The following is a 24,581-nucleotide window of genomic DNA, read 5'->3' on the forward strand; positions in this document are numbered from 1 at the left end:
ATTAATATAGTTGGTTATCCATTCTTTGGTTAATAAACATTTGTTTCCAGGTATTTCCTATTATAAACACTGCATTATACATTCTTGTACATGCCCCTGTACTTATACAAAGATTTCTGCAAAATTTATTCATGAGTATGGAATGTCTGGTGCTTAGGGTTTATGTGTTTTCATCTTTATAAGATAATACAAAGGTATTTTCCGAATCGTTTTTATCAGTTAGACACTCCCACTAGAGCAATGTTTATTTACTTATCTGTGCCAACATTTATTAATGACAAATTTCTCTCAGAGAAACTATCTATCTCAATGTTTTGAAAATTTACATTTTTTCCTAATACTAGTAAGATTTAACATACTGCCATTCATGTTTTTTTCTTTCTCTGTGCATTAGTAGTTTTAGATCTTCAGGCCACATTTTCCTGGGATGTATGTTTTTCTCTTAGTGACATACATTTCTTGCCCATCTTGGATATTGTTTTTTCGGAGCTATTCATTTCAAATATTTTCACTGAAATACTGTTCTATCTTTACACTATCAACAGAAATTACCAATTTCAGGACAAAGTTGTTAATTTTACCTTCTTCATTTATTCATCTTGTGTGCTTTTGCAGAAGTTGTTTTCTTTACTAAGTTGAGATCATAAAGATATTCTGGAGTTTCTTCACTTTAGTTTTATTTGATTTTATTTTTAATTTTTTTAAGGTTTATTTTTTGAGAGAGAGACAGAGGGTGAGCAGGGGAGGGGCAGAGAGAGTAGCAGTCACAGATTCAAAAGCAGGCTCCAGATTCTGAACTGGCAGCACAGAGCCTGATGAGGGCTCAAAGTCACTAATTGCAAGATCATGACCTGAGCTAAAGTCAGACTCTTAACTGACTGAGCCACCTAGATGCCCCTCGTCACTTTAGTTTTAAAGTTTAAGTTTATCTAGAATTGAATTTTGTGTTTAAAGTAAGAACCTTATTTCACTTTCATATAATAGTGTGGTTCCTGTCCTTATGGATGCTTAGGCAGTTGTTCCAGAAAAATTATTTTAAAGATTTACAATATTATCATTGTAATATAGCAATGTTCACTATGTCTGTCCATCTCTTTCTAGAGTTTCTACAGTGCTCCATATTTTATTTTATTTTTTTAGTTTTATTTATTTATTTTATATTTTAGAGAGAGAGATTGAGTGAGTGGGAGAGAGGGGAACAGGGAGAAAGAAAATCTTAAACAGATTCCACCCAGCTTCACCCTGGGATCAATCATGACCTGAACCAAAATCAGGAGTCAAATGCTCAACCAACTGAGCCACCCACATACCCCAGTACTCCATATTTTAACTGGTAAATCTACAAGATAGCACCACAGTATTGCATACAGTAGTTTTGTATTAAATAATGACATCTAGTAAGGTTAGCCATCCCAACGTATTTTCTTTCTTTTTTTCTTTCTTTCTTTCTTTCTTTCTTTCTTTCTTTCTTTCTTTCTTTCTTTCTCTCTCTCTCTCTCTCTCTTTCTTTCTTTCTTTCTTTCAATGTTTAATCATTCTTAGAGACAGAGTGTGAGCAAGGAAGGGGAGGGGCAGAGAGAGAGAGGGAGACATAGAATCCGAAGCAGGCTTCAGGCTCTGAACTGTCAGCACAGAGCCCAACGCGGGGCCTGAACTCACGAGCAGTGAGATCATGAACTGAGTCAAAGTCAGATACTCAACTGGCTGAGCCACCCAGGCGCTCCAACATTTTCTTTTTCAATCTACTTTTAGATATTGGCTTTTTCCTTTAAATTTTATACTTTTTTTCTGGAAAAGTCTTGCAAAAGTATTTGTAATTGATCTATAGAATTATTTGGAGGGAAATAACATATTTACAATATTGACTTATCCCTGACAAAACATTTGGCTAACTTTGGTTGATTGTATCCTGGAAGTCAGAGCACATACCTACCACACAGTAAGGTTAGTGAAGATGTTAGGTTAAATTAAGAAAACTTGTATGTTTTCCCTGATTTTCTCCCTTTAAACAAAACATTGCAAAAGAAAATTAAACAGGCTAGACATATGCTGGTTGCAAGTTGTAATACATGGAGCAAACGCTCTGCTATAGCTCCTCGAGGCTTATAGTCCACTTTGATGGAGAATGTGGAGGCACAAAGTTTAGGAACTGTGACCCTGAAGTGTTGGTCTTAAGAAAAGATAAATATTTGACCCAGACTTCTTCTCAGGCACATCTTCTGTTATGAGTTTCTGCCTGTGATGGGAGCCAGCATAGAGTAAGCCAGCATATAAAAGGGTACAAGGTCCCATCCAAGCTGCTTGTTTTATAAAACACAACTGAGTTGAGGGATGAGCACAAAACACAGACTTCTATATCTAAGATAAAAAAAACCCTTAGGCTTAACAACAAGATCTGTAGTTGTAGACAGCATGTATAGTTGCTTGTACATTGAGTGACCAGAAACAAATAAACAAATATTTTATTTTTATTTTTATTTTTTTTAGGAATTGTCTTATCAAGAATTGTATTGTCAAAACACCAAAAGTAAAGCCTGGCCTGCAAAACTTAAAATTGTTCAGCCGTTAGAGCACAAGTAGGAAGTAGGACAAAAATGTTGTGCATCACCTAACTGACAGCTTATCTGAAGATTCACATCTTTCAGTAACTCCGGAAAATTCTTGGGTGTTATCTTTGAAATATTGCTTCTCTTCCAAATATCTTATTTCCTTTTCTAGGGACGATGATTAGCTAATTTTACCTCTTCTCATTCTGTCTTCCATGTCCTGTAATATCCCTTTCTATATTTAAATCTCTCTGTGCCTCATTTTAGTTAGTCATATCAAATTAACTTACAGCTAATTGTATGTGTTTAATCTGGTAGGAGTTTTTTTTTTTAGAAATAATTTTTTTTCATATGTGAGTGTGTGTGTGTAAAATACTACCTATTTACATTCCATTATGTAATTCCAAATTTCCATTATATAATCTTTTGTTCCTTGCTCATTTTTTGTGATTCTTTCTTTTATTTCATTTGTATTTCCTACCTAATAATTTTATAATTCTTACCTAAAAATTTCAATATCTTAAATACTTTGGGATTGTACCTAAGACTTGCTTTTTTTTACCTTAATTTTTAGAAAACAGTAATGAAATGGTTATTTGCTTTTAAAGCTATTCTTCCATTTGCTTTTGCTTACTGCCTTAGTGTTCCTGTTCTTACTTTGGTGTACTGCTTTTCATTGTATTTTTTTAACCAAATATACTTCTATTTTGGAGGTCAGCTAGAGAAGTTCATGATATATTAAGCTCTGTTACAATTTATGTTGCGTATACTTCATTTTATTGGGATGACTCTTTAGAATACCCAGTTCACCTTACTGCCACACATAGTGTATTGTTTTCTGCCTAGTCATATTATAAACACATAAATCCATTTCATCTAAATTATTACATGTAATTAACTTTAAAATTAAGTTGGCATAAATACAAGCAACATCTACTGCATGCCATGAACTTTGTTCAATACTTTCCCAGTATTCTTAATGATTAAAGATCTCATGGGGTAGCAAATGTGAATTCAGTTAGTAAAGTACAATGTGAAATAACAAGATGAATACCATGCAATGTTAAAATGGTGATGGCTATAATATTTTCTGTTGCTTGCAACCAAAACCTCTGATCAACATGTGAGGTTTAAAGAAGGCATGGTGGAAATACAGGTTAAGAATTTTATATCCACCTGTAGGAATCAAGGAAGGCTTCACAAGAGCAGTGCAGATTGAAGAAAAGTCAAGAAAATAAGTATAATTTAAAGTCATGCCTGGTCAAGTGGGCATATAGGTTTCAGAGAAGAGATGAATCATATATTGAAATATTTCTATTATGTCATCATTGGGGATTTGGTAAAGAATTTGGGTTTCCAGTAAATGACATTAGTGCTATATGATAATAGGAAGCAAAAGGAGAGTTAAAGAGGGCAATAAAGAGTGATTTGAGATAACCTCAAAAGCAAATGATGATTTTGCAAGTAGAGGAATTGGGATGAAGATGAGGGAACAGAATATTAATAATTTATAAACTATTGAAAATGTATGACATCTAGGATGGTTTCTGCTTTGGGCAAATGAGTAAAGGAGACTGTCATTAATCAATATTAGAAATACAAGAGAAAGAGATTCTTGAAGGTGTTTAATTTTGGATTGAGTTGGAAATGAGGTTGAGTGTTTAGTTAGGTATATAGAAATACAATTTAGCATTAAGTGAGATAAAATGAGATATGAATTATTGACTTTAAGTTTTATCATGGACTTTATTTGGAGAGTGTATAAAATACTAAGAAGGAATGAGGCAGAGTCTTGAGCAAGCCAGTACTTACAGGATAGACAGACAGTAGAAGAGTTGCCTACAGAGGAAATTGCAATGATAAGACTTTTTTCCCTATCCTTAGTTCATTCATTATTTTGTATTTGTATAATCTTCAAATGACTTGACTAATTTTAGATAAATGTACACAAAATATGAATCTTTTCTCCAGTTGCCAAATTGTTTACATACTTCTATAGAATTGGTATGTTGAAGATGTTTGATCATACTATTTTAAGAAGTTATTTTATCATACTGAAAAATTAGCCAAGTAGTCTTTCTAACATTAAAGCAACACTTATACTGTGCCTCTGGATTTTGTAGATGTAAGAATTTCTTAGTGTTCTCAGTTTTGTCTGTCATCCTGCTTATCATTACTACCTGCTCATCATAAGGGTGCTCATATTGTAATGTCTTATATTGGTGAATATTATTATGTTTGCAATGCTTGTATTTGAAAAAAAAATCCTGTTGTATTCTCTTTTTCTCTTCTTTTTATAACATGATTTAAACATAGTAATTTTCTTTGTTCCCCAATTCTAGAATCACATAATTTGTTGTCTCTTAGCAACAGAGGAGAGAGGCTACCAGATGCATGTATTTTATGTGGCTTGATTTCTGAGGAGAAATACACATACTATATATCATTTAAGGAGTGCCTAAAAGCACTTTCTCTAGTCAACAGGACTGTTTCAAAGCCTACATAAAAAGGTTTAATGCATTTTGCTTAGCTTATTTTTTAAGAGATTCCAAAATATTTAATCATACTTGTTTTAAAAATGGGTTGAAGGTTGAAACCACTGTCCCCACAAAAATTTTAAAATAAATTCAGGGTAATAAAGAAGAATGATTAAGTGAGACTTAATTTAACTAGAGTGCTGTCTGAATGCCAAATTTAAGACAAACGTGAATAAAGTACCTTTAAAAGGAACAGTCCTTGATCAATAAGTTCACCTCTAGGAATCTATGAGTATACTTGCAAATCCAATGACTTTCCTGATCTATTTTGGGCAAAGGTAAACTTTAATTCACTCTAAGTTGAAAATTTACTAATTAGAATATCCAAAGGTAAAACATAAACTGTGACCATGATTTGGAAATAACAGCTATTTTCCCCCCGAGATCAGGACTGCTTTAGTTCGGAAAATGTAATGAGAAAAGAACAGGGACTATGAGTTTGCTGGTGTTATTAGTTTCCTGTAGTCACTAACATAAATTGCCGCACATTTAATGACTTAAAACTACACAAATTTATTCTTTTATAGTCTTGAGGACTGAGTCCTATGGGGTTAAAATCAAAGTATCTGCATAGCTGGTTCCTTCTGAAGGTTCCCAGGGGAGCCCTACAGATGCCCTGCAGTAGGCTGACTGCCTACAGGCTGACTGTACTCCTTGGCTTGGGTCCTTTCCTCTACCTTCAAACTTCCTCAAATCTCTGCATCTGTCATTACTTTGCTTTCTTCCTGATTCTGACTCTTCCTGGGTCTCTCTTGTACGGGCCCTCACAATTACATTGGACCTATCCAGATAATCCAGAATGATCTCCCCTGTGTATATTCCTTTTTATATGTTTGATACCATGGAGTGGTCCTAGACTTGAGAAACTAGCTTTTCTAATCTTTGAAAAAAATGTATATGGCTATTTAGCACTATTTTGAATTTTCACATATGTTTTATTTTGGGGCTTAATTTAAACTTTAACATTTGTTATATGTGAAAACCTGGAGAAAGAACATTTCAGATACAGAGAAGATCATGTTCAAAAACTCTGTGGCATTTATAAGTTTGACAGTTTTGAGGAAGATAAAAGAATTTGGGATGGCTAGAATTAGTGTTGCTAGATAAAATACAGGGCACTCAGTTGAAACTGATTTTTAAATGAAAAGATAAATACCTCTCTCTCTCTCTGTCTCTCTCTCTGTCTCTGTCTCTGTCTCTGTCTCTGTCTCTGTCTCTGTCTTTTCCCTAGAACTATATCCCAACTAATAATGTATGGCACATGCTTATACTTAGAAAAGAGGTTTTTTTTTAATCTAAAATTTAAATTTAACTTCATGTTTTCTTTCTTTCTTCAGTGTTTTTTGTTTTGTTTTGTTTAGTTAAATCTGGACTAGTTTTGTTTAGTTAAACCCTGGACTAGCTCACGAGGAATTAAGGTGTTTGTACTTGATGAATTTAGAGAAGTCAGAGTTGTATCATGTAGTGACTGTGAGGCCAACTTAAAATGTTTGCATATTTTCTACATGCAGTGCAAAGTCTTTGGAGTGTTTTAAGCATTTGAATGATATATATAATCTTATTTTTATTCCCAGATAATTACTCTGGTGTCATTATGGAAGACAGATCATGACAGGGCATGCGTGAAAGCAAGGAGGTAGTATGAATAGCTGTTAGACCATTCTTGGTGAGAGATAATGGTAACTTGAATTTGGGACATAATGAAAGTAGAGGAAAGTGTCATTCACTTGGGGTACATGTGCTTCAACTCAGTTGGGAGCATAGTCATTGTGGATGGAAAGATAACTTAATGAGGTAGATTCAAACAGGATAGATTGGAAAAAGCTTCCCAAACCTCCAACCCAAGTATGTTATGTGGTAGACAGGAACTTCTATTAAAAGTGACCCTGGGGAAGTGATTAAATTTCTCTCTAATAAGGAATAACAATATGAAAGAAGTAAACTTTCTGTGTCTGTATCATTTCTTGATATATTAAGGAATTACAAGATTGTTAACATGCTTCTTCAGGAAAGTTCTGTTTTTCCACCTATTATAAAGGTGACTGAATATTCATTGTATTTTACTAGTTCATAAACAGATCTCTAGAAATCAACTATTTAAACTTTAGCACCTTTTTAGAATAGAAATTCAATGTTTGCCTCCTTTTTATTAGACTTTCTTTCATTAAATAGATTTTATCAGCAAACACTATCAGTCATTGTATTCTTTCTCCAGTTATTTTTCCCTCTACATTAGTTGAACATAAAGCTGTATATGTGAACTTAACAAAACTTAATGTTCAGTAAATAATTACATTTAATAAATAGAATAATGTATTATTGACTATGATAAATTTTGAAAAAAAATCATTAGTAGGACACAAACTGAACATACAAGGTAGTTACATTGCCACTCTATGAAAGAGTATGAATTATTTTTAAAAATCATATATATTATTCACTATATAATTAATGTCATTTTGAAAAAGAGGCACAAAAATCAGGTAATGGGATAATTTGGCATATGCCACAAAACAAATGAAGAATTAAAAAAACCATAATGTTTAGGATATTTGTCTTTTCCCTCAAAATTTTAATTCAAAATTTTGCCTTTATTTCCTCAAGGAATTGAGGTTACCTAGAACTAGTAAATACATTAATATGTTGTTTGTTATTAAATAATTATTTAACAAAAACATATATTTCAAATATATGGAATTATTTCATTTGGAAGTGATTTTCAATGGGACTTACCTGGTTAACATGAGTATGTTTAAAGCCCACGATTGTTTTCCAGAATTGTGACATTTTAAACTACTCCCAGCAATGTGTCAAGGTATTTATTCCATTGGCATTATCTTTTTTCAATTAAACCATGTTACCAGAAAATATTTGTGGATTCAACAATAAAGTAATAGATCAGTAGTTTTTTGTAATGCATCCCTTTGAGAATATCTGAAATATTTTTGAGAATGATAATTCCTGATGTTTAATTAGATATTTACTTAAAAATGCATTCTTGTCCTTAGTTGTCCTTAGTATATAATATTGTGAGGAGAAATCTTATTATCATCACTTATGAATTCTATGAGTTCTTAATTTAGAAAATTACATATAGTCTACATAAGAAATTATCATATAGCATTTGTTGAGAATATTTTATTGTGTTTCCTATTTGTCCTTCAATAAACTGTTAAACTGTTTGTTTGTTTGTTTGTTTGTTTGTTTAAGTTTTGGGAGCAAGGGAGAGAGCAAGCATGCACACATGTACGCAAGTAGGGGAGGGGCCAAGTGAGAGGGGGAGAGAAAGAGAATCCCAAACTGGTTCCATGCTGTCATTGCAGAGCCTGGTGGGGGTCTAACTCAGGAACCAAAAGATCATGACTTGAGCGGAAGTTGAAGGCTTAACTGACTGAGCCACCCATGTGCTTCTGTCCTTCAATTTTGTTTTGAACAAAAATACTTTTGGTTGGCTTGTCTTGACCTATACATTTCTATTGTTTGTGGTCAAATTGTTTGGTCTTCTTTTCATCAAAGCACCCATAATGTATGGTTTAAAAATATTTTTCTAATTGAAAATTACATTAAAAAAAACCTTTCCTAATGACTTGATTTTTAATATTAACTCACAATTCATAAGACTTTTGAGATTCACATGTCTTTTTACATAAAACATTTATATGTAATTTTATCTTTAAATAACTTACATAACCACATATGCTGTGTTCAGACTAATATTAAAACTATATTTTATTGCTAATAATAGGGTTTTGTTACAGTTATTTTAATATAAGGAACAGATTAAAAATACATCAGGTTCCCTTATATAATGCTTGCTTGCTTACATATCATTAATCTCACCTCTTCAATTAACAGATTATTATTTTTTTAATGTTTATTTCTGAGACAGAGAGAGACAAAGCATGAGCAGGGGAGGGGCAGAGAGAGAGGGAGACACAGAATCTGAAACAGGCTCCAGGCTCTGAGCTGTCAGCACAGAGCCCGATGTGGGGCTCGAACTCACAAACCGTGAGATCATGACCTGAGCCAAAGTTGGTTGCTCAACCGACTGAGCCACCCAGGCGCCCCAATTAACAGATTATTAAAATCTGTTGTCTGAAATTTAGAGAAGGTGTAGCACCCTAATTTTTTGTTTTGTTTTGTATGTAATGTAACACAGAATTTTCCTGGGATTTAATCTAATCATTCAGCTAAGAAAGGTTTGTGCTGCCACATACATCAAATTTCCTTTGGATCTTCATGAAGTTTTAACTGTCTCTGTGACAAAAAGTCTGCTTTCTTTCTTATCTGATCCTGTTTTTACATCTGTCAGTTACATCAAATGTCCAAATTAGTTTTGCTTGAAACTATGGTCTGTACAATGTTTGATGCATTTGCTGAGAATCTACTTTATGTCCTCTTCAGACTGTATCTAAGTCTCTACAACAGGGTAAGTCTAATTATTCTTACTTTACAGATAACAAAACTGAGACTTAGAAAGATTGAGAAATTTAGCTAATAAATACTAGTACTTGAATCTCTATTCATACCTCTATGGCATATAAATTTGACTCCCTGCTCACTAGATCCTGTGGATTTCATTATATCAAGTGCAGTTAGTATAAAAAGAGCCATCAAACTGCTATCAAAACTATCAGCTATAGAATAAATTGCTTTCCATGCTTACCAAACGTTAAGATTTTCAAATGTCCTAACATTATGATTTTAAAATGTTTCTTCAGCCTCCTTAGATTTATTTATAATAAATCATATTATTATAAAAGAATTTCTCTGTGTTAAAGATTCAACTGACATTATAGAGTGTTGATTTAGCCTTCTGAGATTTGTTAATGACATATCAACCAACAATTCCCACATGCCCAGCAATACTATCAATAAACAGAATGATTTATTAAGAACTAAGAATTCAGCAGAAAATAAAGATCAATGCTGTCTCTTTATGGAATCAACATTTATTTTATGTTATTGGTTAAAATAAAGTACTAAGACATGCCAGTCGATTTGGATACATATTACTTAAGTCTACTCTATGTAATTAATATCATTGATTTCTTGAGCATAAAATATATTGCTCAAATAAAAGTGTGCCTTTTTAAGGAAATATCAAAAGTGCAGATAAAAAATAAGGAGACTTTAAAAGTCTACTGATAACAGATAGGCATGTAGAGTTAATGGACTGTGGTCCCTATAATCCATCAGTTGTCAAATTGTTGCTATCTAGTGATAAAATCGATGCAAGTGCTTTCAAATACACAGCGCTGCTTCATTGAGAACTCTAACCTCAATATGTCATCACACAGGTATTTAAACATCAGGAATGATGTAGAAAAGCTTCAAATGGTTTTGAACTTGTAAAGCCTGACAAAAGGTTTATATATTTTACAGATTTGTTTTCTTCTAGCTCAGTACACAATTTCAGAATATATCAATCCATCAACTATTCTTCTTCAAACGGTTGTGAATAAATTGTAGCCAGGAATTTTACTACATCTTACATTGACTAGTTGAATGAATGCCCTGACTTATAAGAAGATAGGGAAAATGTAAAACTCCTAGAGTATAGAGATAAGCTTCCTATCCAGTATCTATTGTTAAGATATATGATTTTGCGTTTTAAAATTAAAGTCATCTTAAAACATTTCCCTTTAAATAATGTGATTTTCTGCATCAACACTCCCCAGAAGCAGTGATCTAAAAGTTATAGATGGGCTTAGAATGAATTTAAATTGAAATTCGATTTATATAGTGTGGAGAAATTTTAGTTCTAAAATAATCTATTTTGGTCCAGTGTGCTAGAAATAAGGATTTGTTGTATAAACCTCACACATGATTTTTAGTATAGCAAATGTAACTGCTTTTGGAGAAATTGTTGGTCCTCTCATCATTAAAATGGAAGGAGATTGATTTATTTCCATTCCCCTGGGGTTAAGATATTATTCCATCAGGATTCATGGCTAGAACTAGAGAATTCTTTTGTAAAGTTAATTAAAAGTTGATTCAAAATCAAAGGAATGTAGATGCACAGAATATACTGAGTAACATAACCCATGATTAAGAAAATGGCATCAGTTATTTTTCAGAATTTTGTAATTTTTTATGTGCTTTCACATGTTCTCTTAATCATCTCAGCAATATTAATGTATGCATAATTGGTGAGTTTGGGAGCACTATAAAAAGCTATACTTGGCAAATTCAGTCAGTTTCCCTATTTACACAACTTAATCTCTTGAACACATTTTATTTAATTCTTACAGTTAAATAAACTGAATGAACATATAGTATAATTGTTATTTCATAGGGAAAACAGGACTGAGTAGAACATTGCTTGGGCCAAATGAACACAACTAGATACTAAGCAAAAGGATTACACAGAGACCAGTCTTGATTCTAAGTACTGTTTTAATTATTTTTTTTTATTTCATTGTCTACTAAAAAAATGCTAACTAGAAATTTCTGACTCAGAAGATACTTTGTGTCTATAAGCGTAATAAACAATACAGGTAGAATCATCTGCCCTTGAAGGCATATCACTGTATGCATGTACATAAGTTCCTGTAAGATGATGTAATTGGGTTGATGACTAGACAAGATACTCACTTTAGACTATTGAAATTTATAGAAGTATTCAGAAAGTAGAGTCAGGATTTAAAAAAAGAAAAATATTTAAAAAATGGTAATACGCATTTTAGAAGTATCTTCAAAAGCTTTATGTTTAGAACATATTTATTATAAAAATAAGAGATGTCAGACTGCTTTTTAATTAATTAATTTATTTTTAAGTTTTTAGTTAAATTCCAGTTAGTTAACATACAGGATAATGTTAATTTCAGGTGTATAATGTAGTGATTCAACACTTTCATCAGCCAATGGACATTTGGGCTCTTTCCATCATTTGGCTATTGTAAATAATGCTGCTATAAACATCGGGTTGCATGTATCCCTTTGAATTACTATTTTTGTATCCTTTGGGTAAATATCTAGTGGTGCAATTGCTGGTTCAAAGAGTAGTTCTAGTTTAACTTTTTGAGGAATCTCTGTACTGTTTTCCAGAGTGGCTGTGCCAGTTTGAATTCCCAACAATAGTGCAAGAGTGTTTCCCTTTCTCTGCATCCTTGCCAACACCTGTTGTTTCTTGTTTTGTTGATTTTAACCATTCTGACAGGTGTGAAGTGATATTTTACTGTAGTTTTGATTTGTATTTCCCTGATGATGAGTGATGTTGAGCATCTTTACATGTATCTGTTAGCCATCTGTGTGTCTTCTTTGGACAAATATCTATGTCCTCTGCCAATTTTTTAATTGGATTATTTATTTTTTTGGTATTGAGTTTGATATGTTCTTTATGTATTTTGGATATTACCCCTTTATCTTATATGTCATTTGCAAATATTTTCTCCCATTCTGTAGATTGACTTTTAGGTTTGTGGATTATTTCCTTCACTGTGCAGAAACTTTTTATTTTGATAAAGCCCCAATAGTTTATTTTTTCCTTTGTTTCCCTTACCTCAGGAGATGTCTAGTAAGTTGGTATGGCCTATGTCAAAGAGGTTACTGCCTGTGTTCTCCTCCATGATTTTTATGGTTTCAGTTATCAGATTTAGGTCTTAATCCATATTGAATTTATTTTTGGGTTTGGTGTAAAAACATGGTTCAGTTTTATGCTTTAACATGTTGCTGTCCAGTTTTCCCAACACCATTTGTTGAGGAAACTCTTTTTTTCATTGGATAATCTTTACTGCTTTATCAAAGATTAATTGACCACATAATTGTAGGTTCATTTCTGGGTTTTCTATTCTGTTCTAGTGATCTATGTCTCTGTTTTTGTGCCAGTACCATGCTGTCTTTTTTTTTTTTTTTTTTTAATTTTAAACAGAGAGCAAGAGAGAGCAAATTAGTGGGGGAGAGAGGCAAGGGAGAGAGAAAGCGAATCTCAAGCAGGTTTCATGCTCAGTACAGAGCCCCATGTAGGGCTCAATCCCACAACCCTTGCATCATGACCTGAGCCATAATCAAGAGTCAGACAATCCGACTGAGCCACCCAGGTGCCCCAGTACCATACTGTCTTGTTCACAACAGCTTTGTAATACAACTTGAAGTCCAGAATTGTGATGCCTCCAGCTTTGATTTTCCATTTCAAGATCGCTTTGGCTATTTGGAGTCTTTTGTAGCTCCATATATATTTTGGGATTGTTTCTTCTAGCTCTGTGAAAAATGCTGTTGATGTTTTGATAGTGATTACATTGAATGTGTAGATTGCTTTGGGTAGTATAGACATTTTAACAATATCTTTTATTGTCACCCATGAGCATGGAATATTTTTTCCATTTCTTTACATCATCTTCAATTTTTTTCATCTGTCTTTTTTAATTTTCAGAGAGAGGTCTTTCACCTCTTTGGTTAGGTTTGTTCTTAGGTATCTCTCTCTGTCTCTCTCTCTCATTTTAAAGTAAGTTTTGCTCCCAGCATGGAGCCCAGTGTTGCAGGGCTTGAACTCACAACCCTGAGATCAAGAGCTTGGCTGAGATCAAGAGTCAGACACTTAACCAACCGAGCCCCTAAAGCCCCTGTTGTTTTTGATGCAATTGTAAATGGGATTGATTAATTTCTTGTTATGCTGCTTCATTATTAGTATATAGAATGCAATAGATTTCTGTATGTTGATTTTGTATCCTGTGGATTTACTGAATTTGTGTATCACTTATAGCAAACTTTTGTTGGAGTCCTTTGGGTTTTCTACATAGACTGTCATGTCATTTTCTTTTCTCTTTTTCTTTCTTTTTTTTTGCATTTTATTTTATTTTATTTTATTTTAATATGAAATTTATTGGCAAATTAGTTTCCATACAACACCCAGTGCTCCTCCCAACAGGTGCCCTCCTCAATGCCCATCACCCACTTTCCCCTCCCTCCCACCCCCCATCAACCCTCAGTTTATTCTCAGTTTTTAAGAGTCTCTTATGGTTTGCCTCCTTCCCTCTCTGTAACTTTTTTCCCCCCTTCCACTCCCCCATGGTCTTCTGTTGAGTTTCTCAGTGAAACTTAGTGAAGAGTGAAACATAGAGTGAAAACATATGGTATCTTTCTCTGTATGACTTATTTCACTTAGCATAACACTCTCCAGTTCCATCCACATTGCTGTAGAAGGCCATATTTCATTCTTTCTCATTGCCAAGTAGTATTTCATTGTATATATCAACCACAACTTCTTTATCCTTTCATCAGTTGATGGACATTTAGGCTCTTTCCATAATTTGGCTATTGTTGAAAGTGCTGCTATAAACATTGGGGTACAAGTGCCCCTATGCATCAGCATTCCTGTATCCTTTGGGTAAATCCCTAGCAGTGCTGTTGCTGGGTCATAGGGTCAGGAAGAGGACAAGGATGTCCACTCTAACCACTGTTATTTAACACAGTACTGGAAATTTCTAGCCACAGCAATCAGACAACAAAAAGAAATAAAAGCATCCAAATTGGCAAGGAAGAAATTAAGCTTTAACTATTTGAAAATGACAGGCCAACTAACCTTTGTCTTTTGTTGACAGCCATCAGACTTTGTTGTCTGATTGTTGTGGCTAGAAATTTCCAGTACTGTGTTAAATAACAGTGGTTAAGGTGGACATCCTTGTCCTCTTCCTAAAAAACTCTTCAGTTTTTCCCCATTGAGGACGATATTAGCTGTGGGTTTTTCGTATATGGACTTTATTATGTTGATATATGTTCCCTCTAAAAAAATGAAGCCGAAAGCCAGTAAAAGTAAGGAAATAATAAAGATTTGAGCATAAATAAATGATACAGAAACTAAAACAACAAAAACAAAAACAGTAGAACAAATAAGTGAAACCAGGAGCTTGTTCTTTGAAATAAAATTGGTAGACCTCTAGCCAGACTTACCAAAAAGAAAAGATAAAGGACCCAAATCAGTAGAATCAGAAATGAGAGAAGAGAAATAACAATACCACAGATACAAACAATAATAATAATATTTTGAAAAACTATATGCCAACAAAAAGGACAACCTAGTGTAAATGGATAAATTCCTAGAAACATATAAAGAACCAAAACTGAAACAGGAATAAATAGAAAACTTGAAAAGACTAATAATCAACAAAGAAATTGAATCAGTAATCAAAAAAACTCCAAACAAGCAGAAGTCCAGGGCCAGATGGCTTCATAGGTGAATTCTACTAAACATTTAAAGAAGAGTTAATACCTATTCTTCTCAAACTATTCCAAAAAAATAAAAAAGAAAGGAAAACCTCCAGTTTATTCTATGAGATCAGCATTATGCCGATACCAAAACCAGGTAACGACTCCACTATGAGAGAGAACTACAGGTCAATATCACTGATAAACATGGATGCAAAAATACTCAATAAAATAATAGCAAACTGAATCCAACAATACATTAAAAGAATTATTCATCATAATCAAGAGGGATTTATTCTTTGGTTGCAAAGATGGGTCATTATTCACAAATCAATCAACCTGGCACACCAAATTAATAAAAGAAAAGATGAGAACCATATGATCATTTTAATAGAGGCAGAAAAAGCATTTAACAAACTATAACATCCATTTTATAACATTCATGATAAAAACCCTCAACAAATACTCTTGGATGTTAGAAGGAAAATAATTTTGAATCTGTGAATCTCACTTTATTTTCATAGAACACTAATTATATTAAGATCACCTTCTCAGTAGTACTAGCATAATAACACTGTAAAGATATTGGAGAAAATATAACAAACTGAGAATTTTTTAGATGACATCTAATATACAAAGTCATTTCATACATATATAGAATAAAAACATAGGAAATAAAAATATATGTTTTCAGTATTTAGAAAGTTTATAATACTTTTTATCTTTATATGATGTATTTGTCTTTAAAAAGTTTATTGTTTCTCAAAAATTCAAATTTATATCAGAAAACGTTTGACACATTTTATAACTACTTCAAAATGTTATCAAAACATTGTTCTGATTGTTACTGTACTACCTTTTCCAATGTAACTAAAAATACCACAGTAATTAGCATTCTTCCTATTTCAAAAGTTTAAATAAAATGCCATCATGTAAGTTTGTTTTGGAATAAAATCTGCAGGTAAAATTTTAATAAACATTTTTTGATAAGTTATCTTGATTTATTTAATTTCAGATTTAAATTCTTCTTTAGTTTTCTGGCAATAATTATAAATGTGAGTGATATTATACTTAAAACTCATAAATTTTACAGTGATTCTTAAGACATCACCCCAGGGGCACCTGGGTGTCTCAGTTGGTTGATTGTCTGGCTCTTGATTTCTGCTCAGGTCATGAATTCACGGTCATGAGATGAGCCTATATTAGACTCCATGCTTGGTGAGGAGCCTGGTTAAGTTTTTCTCTCTCAGGGCCCCTGAGTGGCTCAGTTGGTTATGTGTCCAACTTTGGTTCAGGTCATGATCTCACGGCTCCTGAGTTCGAACCCCACATCAGGCTCTGTGCTGACAACTCAGAGCCTGGAGCCTGCTTCAGATTCTGTGTCTCCCTCTCTCTCTGTCCCTCCCCGATTCATGCTCTGTCTCTCAAAAATAAATAAAATGATAAAAAAATTTTAAAAAATTCTCTCTCTCTCTCTGCCGCTCTCCTGTGCTCCTGCTCGCTCTCTCTCTCTCCCTCTCTCTCCCTCTCTCTCCCTCTCTCTCTCCCTCTCTCTCTCTTACACACACAAAAAGCTGAAGAAAAAAAAAAAACAAAAACAAACCAACTCTCTTAGATCCATCAGATGATCAAGGCCACAGGGCAAACCATTGCCCTGAGAAATTGGAAAGAAAGCCATCAGATGCAAAGCTTATAGTTTATCAGAAGCAGAAACAGCCACTTGAGTCAGCATTAGTAGTCATAAAGGACAGTTGACTAATTGCTAGAGGCTAGTGTTGACTATCTTGAGATATAAAAACTTCAGGAAAATCCGCCCCAAGGATCTCCTGCACTTTTGTAGTTTTTCCTCCAGGGGCCTTGCCAGGTTCTCACCGTGAAGATCTGAGAAATATCCCTCCACAACAGGGATAAGGGAAAGTATCATTTTTGAGTATGCTCAGAGAAGTCTCTCTCTTTAATAAAGGCATGTCCATAATGGAAATTATTTTACCAGTGTGAAGTAAGGGAAATACCCATCCCCCGCCCTCCAGGCCCCAGCCTTCCTGTGTCACCTAAGGTGGGGGAAAAAAAATGAAAGAAAGAAAGAAAGAAAGAAAGAAAGAAAGAAAGAAAGAAAGAAAGAAAGAAAGAGAGAGAAAGAAAGAAGAAAAGAAAGAGAGAAAGAAAAAGGCTAAGTAGCACCTGTGAAGATCACAGTTCAGGGACATAGACATACCAGAAAATGACCCAATTTGATCTTACCACTAGAGAACATTTCTCTTGCCCCACATCTTACTGCCACATCAACAGGCTTCTATATGCTACCTGGGAATTGAGGCTGAAAAGAATTGTAAGACTCAGACCCTATTCAAAAAGGAGTCTCAAGGAAAATCCAAGACAACAGAGGAGACAAAAGCTGCAAAAGGAATTTTAGTTTCTGACATCTGCAGCTAGAGCAGATTTAAACACAACATAAGTCCTAGCCAAGTAAACATAAAACTAAATACCAAGAGCCTTTAGTCTTTAAACATAAAACCGAACACCAAGATTTACCACTGTTCCTAAAGTTAATATGGTTGGTTTTCAAAATTCATCATAAGAATACAGCATATCATTAGGAGTTATGCCAAGTGTGTGTGTGTGTGTGTGTGTGTGTGTGTTATTTACACCAGTAAATTAATAAATTGCGTTGTCTTGGCTTGCTGCAGAGGGCTACTCAACAGGCTCTCCAGCCAGCACCTTACACACTCCACTGGCTCCAAGGCCCTCAGTCTCTGCTCATCTCACTGTAGGCCATGCCAACATGAGCAGCAAAGAAGGATCAGGAGGTTCAGGAAAGGGAAGCATAACAGTTCCCCACATAACCAGAGAAGAGAAGGGAAGGATGTTCATTCACCTCCACCTATGATATTGGCCTTCAAATCATTTCAGCAGAAACTTGATGCAAAACATGACAAATAGGAGAGACTTGTGAAACTTTATGGAGATATAACTGTTAAACATAGAAGGACAATTTTTCATCTCCATTGGCTTACGAGTTCTCCTGATATGGAAGAAATACTGACTGACTCGGAAATTAAATTGGATGGTATTAGACAAAAGGTGTTACAAGTAGCTCAAGAGCTCTCAGGACAAGACATGCATCAAGTCCATAGAGCCGTTACTATAGGACTGAAGGAATATGTGGACATTATCTCTTTTCAACACCTCATCAGAACATGATCACTTACCAATATGGATGAAGTTAAATAATTGATATTTACCACAGAATAATATGGAAAAGAAAATGAGACCCCCTCCTTTGATGCACAGGATAAGCAGTTTGGGACTTGGAAACTAAAAATCACCCCTGTTGATTACCTTCTGGGAGTGGCTCATTTAACTGGAGAGTTGATGCAGATGTGTATTAACAGATGGGGAAAGGGGGACATTGACACCCCCTTTTGAGGTGAGCCAGTTTTTACATCAGGTTTATGATGGGTTTTTATTCACTGGCAATATGGACCTTATGCAGTTTCTAAGAAGCTGTATACCTTGAGACAAAGTTTGGCCAAAGTGGATAATACTTGGTTATGCCTTTAAAGTCAGAGGTTCAGAAATTCCAGAACATATGCTGGCAGATGTCTTTTCAGTTAAAACAGAAATGATTGATCAAGATAAGGGCATTTCTTAGAATACCGTACTTCAGTTTTTATTCTCTTGAGAGATCAGTTTGTAAGACTATTATTTAGTATTTCATTTGAGTTTATTGTGGTTTTTATATAGAAATGTTAAAAATTAAAAAAAAAAAAAAAAAAGGGGGTGCCTGGGTGGCTCAGTCGGTTAAGCGGCCGACTTCGGCTCAGGTCATGATCTCATGGTCCGTGGCTTCGAGCCCCGCGTCGCGCTCTGTGCTGACAGCTCAGAGCCTGGAGCCTATTTCAGATTCTGTGTCTCCCTCTCTCTGACCCTCCCCTGTTCATGCTCTGTCTCTCCCTGTCTCAAAAATAAATAAAACGTTAAAAAAAAATTTAAAAAAATGTTTTCAGTTGTACTTGTTTTAAAATGTATATAAGCAGTGCATAAAATTATCAAAACAAATAATTTCTTATGTCTTATAAAAGTTTGCATGCAAATGTTTGCACCTATGCCTATCTGAATTTTTGGTGGCTACACTTCGTTGTTTATCTTAGGAATGTGAACATGCTTCAGAGAGCACTTTCTGCTATACCTATTTTAATTCATATTGTGTGAATTTTGGAGTGTTAATATTTAGTGGAAGTCATTTATGATTTAACTTAGTGATTTTGTTATATGTAGAAAAAAGATTTCTTACTTGTACATCTGGACTTGACTTTCCTGTTTAAATTTCTTGGTAATATTTTGCCAAGTCTCCAAAATAGGTTTATTCCACAGAACAATAATTAAAAATATATATATCAGGTTATCAGTGTACTTAATTTTCTGAGGTATTATAGTGAGAGTTCCTATTATATTCTTGCCAGTGTTCAGGCAATTTTGAATCCATTTGAAACAACCTTCCAGAAAAATCGACAGATACCCTGATTTTAGTTTTTACATTTAATTTTTATCCTTTATCACAGAAAGTCTGATAGCGAATTGGAGCTAATATTTTCACTGGTATTTAAGTTTAATTATGTACTTGTACATACATCTGAGAAAGCTTTTAGTAATGGTTATTAGCAGTTCTTTTGTTGTCATTATATTACATTTGGCATGTTTCTTGTAAATGCATTTATAACAAATTACATTTAAATAATTATAATGAAGTTTGAAATTTTCCAAATACTAAGTTAATTCAAACCTTTATAGTTGTCAGATTGTGTTATTTGATAGTAAAAAAGTTGCCACAGAAAATTTATCATGTACATCTCAGCAAAAAGACAGTTGTCAACAGAGTTGGGAATAGCAATGATAGTCTCTAGTAATGTTTAGAATTGGAGTTTGCCTATGAAATTCGTTATAGATTCTTCCCTGTGATATGAAACTGACTTGAGCATAATGCTATTGGCTGACAACCAGACATTTCCTTTTGGTTTTGTGAATTTTGGGAATCTATGTACTGGATTTTATTTTTGGAAAGATTAGCTGCTCTGTTTGCAAGAACCTGATCCTTTGAAAGTGAAATAAAAAAAAAAGTCATATAAAGGAAAATAAAATATACATATGCATAATAAATTAGGTTGGTTGGTTAAATTTGGAGGTGAGCCTTTTGGGAAATCATGAGGGTGGATATTTCATGAATGAGATTAGTGTCCTCTAAAAGTGATTCCAGAGAGCTCCCTTGTCTCTTCTGCTAGGTGAAGATACAGCAAGAATGCAGCCTTTTATGAATCAGGATATGGCCCTCACCATACACTGAGTATATGGGCAACTTGGATTTTGACTTCCATTTTCTAGAAATTTAAGATATAAATATTTTTTTAACCATACAGTCTATAGAATTTTGTTACAGCAACCCAAATGGACTAAAACAGAAATTGGTTCTAAGAAGTGAGGTGCTTCTGTAACCGATACTTAAAAATATGAAAGCAGCTTTGATCCTGGAGAATGAGTAGAGCCTGGAAGAGTGTTGAAGTGATGATAAAAAATGCCTATAGTGCCATGGGCATACCTTTGAAGGTGATTCTCTTACAGCTCAGAAAGAAAAGAGCTATAGATAAAGCATTAAACATGAACAATATTCATGTAATCCTGAACAGAATGTTGGTAAATATAAGAGCAGTAAGGGCCATTCTGGTGAGGTCTGATAGAACTGAGGAACATGTTATTGAAACAGAAGGTAAGGAAAACCTTGTTATAAAGCATCTGAAGCTTTAATTGTGTTAGTGTTCTATTGTTTTGTGGAAGGTAGAACTTGTGAGTAATGAAGTGGATAGTTATTTGAAGCTATTTTTAAGCAAAACGTTGAAGGTTCTGACTGCTTATAGTAAACTATGTGAAGGGAGAAATGACTTAAAGATGGAATTAAGAAAAAAAGGAAGTAGAACTTAAAACTTAGGAAAATTCTTAGCCTATCCATATTACAAAATATGAGAACACTAAGGGCTGTGGCCAATTGGCCATTTGAGAAGATTTGTGTGGGTCAGCCATCACACCAGAAACCAAGAGCTATTGTTCAGGACCATGGAAGGATGACTCCAAAGGCAATTCAGAGATCATCAGGTCTGTTTTACTAATCACAGGCCCAAAATGTAAGGACCTGGGAGGAAGTGTGGTTTCAAAGGAGGACCTGTGCCTTTGTGACCCACTGTTCACACAGTGCCAGGTGCCACCTAACCTTGCAGGCTCCCTTCACACTCTGGCACCAGGCTCCTTCACTGTCCCAGGTATGGTTTTGGTAGGCTCTAGTGCAATGATAGCCTCCACTCAGGAGTGCACAGGAAGCAAATTCAGTAGCTTCCTCTAGCCACAGTCCTCACCAGCAAGCAGTGTGTAAAAGCCCAAGTGGACATGTCTACCTTTACCTGGATTTTAAAGGATGGAGCCACCAGTCAGACTGGTAGGACCCAGGTAGAGAGCCACTACAGGGTTCTCCCCCTGAGCCCAGGGAGTGACATTGCCACCCCAGGAGACTATGAAGACTGAGCAGTAAGCCAAAGGTTATCATTCTTGAGTTTTAAGGTTTATTGTTATTTTTCAGCATTAGGTTTGAGACTTACTTAGAACCTGTTACCTCTTTCTTCATTTTTGTTACTCCCTCTTGGAATGGAAATGTTTATCTTACGTATGTCCCACCATTATATTTTGGAAGCTTGTAATTTGTTTGGCTTTACAAGGTTCACATCTGGATAGCAATTTGCCTCAGGATGAATTATATACACAGTCTCACCTGTATCTGATTTTTATGAGATTTTATACTTTAGACTTTTGAGTTGATGCTGGGATGAGTTAAAACTTTTGGTGTTATTGAGATGGAATGGACTTATTTTGCATGTGACAAGGACATGAGTTTTGGGGAGCCAGGGCAGAATTATAAAGACTGTGGTCCCCTAAAATTCATATGTTGAAACCTAATCCCCAGTGTGATGATATTTGGAGGTAGGGACCTTGGGAGGTGATCAGATCATGAGGGCAGAATCCTCATAAATGGATTAGTACTCTTATAAAAGACCCCAGAGAACTCCCTTGTACCTTCTACCATGTGAAGACACCATGAGAAGAAGGCCACTTATGAACCAGAAAGCAGACCCTTCCCAGACATGAATCTGTCTGCAACTTGATCTTGGACTTGTAACCTTCAGAATTGTAAGATATAAGAGTTTTTTGTTTAAGCTACCCAGTGTTTGATATTTTTGTTCTAACAGCCCAAATGGACTGAGATAGTATTCTATCACTCATTCATCCCATCAGTTCACCTAAAAGCAGCACAAAACATCAGTACTTCCTTCTTCCCACCAGGATCCCAAAGCATACACCTATGCTACCTTTATTTTCTATAAAGAAAATAGAACAAGTGTGCCTAGTTGGCTCAGTCGGTAGAGCATGAGACTCTTGATCTCAGGGTTTTGAGATTGAGTCCCACATTGAGCATAGAGCTCACTTTTAAAAAAATGAACAAAAACAAATCATTGCATATAAAAATTAAAAAAAACAAAAGCACAAAATATGCCACTTAAAAACATAACCAAATTGACATTTAACATTTAATCAACTTAGGTCAACTTAAACCAACTTTAAATCTTCACTTTTTTCATCAGAATATTTTCTCTGTCTCTTTCTGTTTCTTTCCTTCTTTCTGTTTCACTCTCTCATTCTGAATTTGCTCCTCTCTCCTGTTCTCTTAATTCTGTATATACTAGAAAAATTTTAATAGGACAGTAAGAAACTATGTACTTAAAAAATCTACAATTGTGGTTTTATTGTCCAGGAAGTTTATACCATCTGTTATTGGTTTTAAGGGTGTATTGCTTTACTTATTTAGATATTTGGACAGAAATATAGGTAAAAAAGAGATATTTTGCTGTGAAGGGATTAATGAGGAATATGTTCTATCTGGAAACAATCTGTGTCAACTACCCTGGTGAAGGAATTTCACAAAATTTATTAATAAATGAATAATCTCTGGGTTATACTGAGAAATTGAGAGTTAGCAGAATTACCTTTTGAACACAAAATGTTAGAAAAAAGTTATAAATCATATAAGTCAGCATTATTGGATCTCTGAGAAACTGTATTAAATCAAGGTTACATATATTAAACATAAAGCATATCCATAACTTATTTATTACAAACCATACATTTCTATTTGTTCACATCAGTGAAATATAGATGAGATGGTGAAATGAATTAGTTATGAATCACTTCCCATTGAATGAATGCTAATGTTAAAGTTATTGATTTTTCCATGATTTTTTCCCTTCAAATTCTGGAGAACATGTCCTTTAATTTCAGTTCAGCCTTGTTATTATATTATAGTCTTTGAATGTATATTTGCATTATTAGGTATTCCAGTCTATTAGACACTTTTTAAATACACTCTGAATACCCATTCTCATCTTTAGCTCTGACGACCTACTTTTTTTCTTTTACTTTTTAAAGTAAAGCTTAACAGTTTAAAAATCAAAGATCACAGTATATGAAAACTAATACCCTCTGGCCATTAAGAAACCTTAACAAACTAAGAAGGCAAGACGAAAGGGAAGGTCATTCTAAAAATCACATGAAGTTATGATTAACTTTTCCTTTTAAAAATCTGACAAAATATGAAAATATTCTGTATGACGGCAATGGGAAGCTACAAAGACAGTGAAAATTTGGGGGGTTGTAATCTTAGATTGGAGGAAAGTACAAAGTGATGACATGGGTGTTTGGGGCCACTTTTTCTTTTGAAATGATTGCTGATTCAGAAAGGGAAACCGGTGGCAGTAGGCTGAAGAGCTGAGCAAAGATTTTGCAGTTTCATGGGAGTTTGAGAGCCCACTTGAAATGAAGACTGTAAATTTCCCAAGCTATTGATTGAGAATCTGAAAGATCCACATTGGAATGAAAGGTGAAGCATAAATAGATCACTCAGTCACAAAAGGCTAAAGCCTGGTTTCACGTGATCATAGTCTCCATGTGGGAAAAGTGATACGGGATTGCTTGTAGGCAGAGAATAGCAGCCTGCCCCAAGGAACCATAAATATTCCCTGAAGGACAATGACAGCAAAAATCTCATATATACATATGTCTACAAGTCAGTGTAAAAAAAAAAAAAACAATTTTATCAGAACATAGAACTTTTTTAAAAAGAAAAATTCAAAATATAAAGTGACCAGAGATATTTTAAAGGGATTTTTAAACACGGACTTCAAATTAACTATGATAAATAAATCTAAGGATGTAAGAACAAGGAAAATATTGGCAGACATTATAAAGATGAAGCAAATAA

The 24,581-nt window shown here is 34.2% G+C and overlaps 2 pseudogenes; both read left to right on the plus strand.

Annotated features, from left to right (window-relative positions):
- Positions 1–18,011: 18,011 nt before the first annotated feature.
- Positions 18,012–18,881, plus strand: LOC109276696 (translin-associated protein X-like; annotated as a pseudogene).
- A 1,931-nt stretch (positions 18,882–20,812) lies between these two features.
- The window catches only part of LOC109276680 (splicing factor 3A subunit 1-like), a 96,168-nt pseudogene continuing 92,399 nt past the window's right edge, over positions 20,813–24,581 (plus strand).

The sequence above is a fragment of the Panthera pardus genome, unplaced genomic scaffold, assembly GCF_024362965.1.
Source record: "Panthera pardus isolate Hobbes unplaced genomic scaffold, ASM2436296v1 HiC_scaffold_21, whole genome shotgun sequence".
In the NCBI taxonomy this organism is placed as follows: Eukaryota; Metazoa; Chordata; class Mammalia; order Carnivora; family Felidae; genus Panthera; species Panthera pardus.